Raw genomic sequence first — 2,102 nt, 5'->3', positions numbered from 1 at the left:
TGGTTATTGATAATCTGGAAATAGGCTATATTAAACAAATACTATTTGTTTATTATTCTTTAAAATGATAAAATGTAATAGAATAGTTGAACATAATTAATCAAATATCCTTACCTATAAGTACTGTGACTGCTGTGCTGTAAAATTGTGTGATTACGGCATGCGACTGGGTTCCCGATCAAAAGTATACTGACAAATATAGCGTTATTCGTTTTGCGCCGAGATTTTTAGCGCTAGAAATAATAGGCGGTTTGTTCAAATGATTATATCTCAATAATCATTCTACAGATTTCTCTAATATTTTCACGCATTATGGGGAATCATATTGGCTTTTGATTTATGTAAAAAAAAGAAAATCGAATTTTTTTGAGTTAGACGGTTTGCGACCGAGACCATCGATATATATATATATATATATATATATATATATATATATATATATATATATATATATATATATACGAGAAAAATGGCCCGTTTAGGAAAGATACAACGAAAAATAATTATATACTTTTTTCAGTGTCCGCCCCCTCCCCGAAAATTCTAACCCCACCCCCGAAAATTTCAAGTACCCCCACCCCTCTCCGGGGAGGAAAAAGTCTGAAAGAAACATTGGTCGCATTTGTAGATCATACAAACTAAAGGAAGAACCTGGGCGGGGCTTCGCCCCAACCGGAAGAGATGCATGAAAAAAACTGTGCACGCTAAACACTTTTTAGATTAGAAAAATTCCCCCCTCCGGTGAGGAAAAGGTCTGAAAGAAACACTGTTGTCGCGCTTAGCCACTACCCGAAGAATTGCATGAAAGAAACTGCAAGCAAATAACTTTTTAGATTAGACACATTAATTAGACGGTAATTTTATTATAGAGAATCGATGAAGAAATTTCTTTTGAGTTGGGGAGGGGGGGGGGGAGCTCAGACGTTCTTACGCGGGGGTGGGGCTCGAGAATCAATGACGTCATATTACTGTGAGCACTCACCGGCTTGATAATATTTTCTACTCTATGCTAAATGTGACGTCATATTTCGCTTCCGTTTTACTATGTATGTTTTTAATTTGCATGTGTTTTCTCTATAGCGTTCTTGTCAGATACACAGACAGCGAAACTATTATATAGATATATTCATGGCCGACAGCCAAAAGGCCGACAGGACATAAGGCCAACAGGACATAAAGCCGACAGCCAAAAGGCCGACAGGACATAAGGCCGACAGCCAAAAAGCCAACAGTCCATAAGGCCGACAAACCATAAGGCCGACAAGCATAAAAAATAATAATATCGCAAAATATGTGTTACTGCATAGCTTCTATCTTGACAACCATCGAAATAAGGCATGAAATAAGGTGAAAAGTTCAAGAGAAGAGACGGTACTAGTTGCTATTCTTATAAGGTGAACCATCGGGTCAAGCGACTGGAGATTACGGGAGTGTCTTAAACACAAAGGATCAACACCTAAATATTGCGAAATGCTGTCACTGCTGTCTTTCATAGCTCCTTCTATGTCAAAGGGGTGAGATAATCATCAAAGAACAATGTCAAAAGCTGCCGGCATTATCGCCCACATGCAACAAGGTGGAAGAGACAATGTTAGTTGCAATCCTTATAAGGTGGACAATTGGGTCTATGCGACTGGAGATAGGTGGCGTTACCACCATATTACGCAAAGAAATCAAAGAATCACGAACACGTGCCTTGACTGGTCTACATGTTAAATACCGACAAACTTTGAATTATATTTTAGTTTCGTCCATTGCGAATTGAGTGAAAAGTGTATACTATATTCGTTGGATTAATTAATTATGTTGTGATTTTGATACAAGTGTGCCAAAATTGGTAAGTTATTTTGTGTGTGTGTGTGTGTAAACTTGCCCCTGTGATCTCCCTATATATGGACCAAGATATCGTCAACAAATAATTGGTTACATCGTGTGAATAATTTTATCCTATTGTATGTACCTAAGAATATTTATGAGAAACTTTAACAGTCGTATATAATTACATGTTTTAGATATTAAACATGTCTGTAATTGTAGTTTGCTGTTTTATAAAACTTGTCGGCCTTTTGTCTTGTCGGCCTTTTGTCTTGTCGGCCTTTTGT

The sequence above is a fragment of the Physella acuta genome, unplaced genomic scaffold, assembly GCF_028476545.2.
Source record: "Physella acuta isolate Inbredline_101_S28 unplaced genomic scaffold, ASM2847654v3 ptg001324l, whole genome shotgun sequence".
NCBI classification, from domain to species: domain Eukaryota; kingdom Metazoa; phylum Mollusca; class Gastropoda; family Physidae; genus Physella; species Physella acuta.
The sequence above is the reverse complement of the archived record's forward strand: the minus strand, read 5'-3'. Positions refer to the sequence as shown.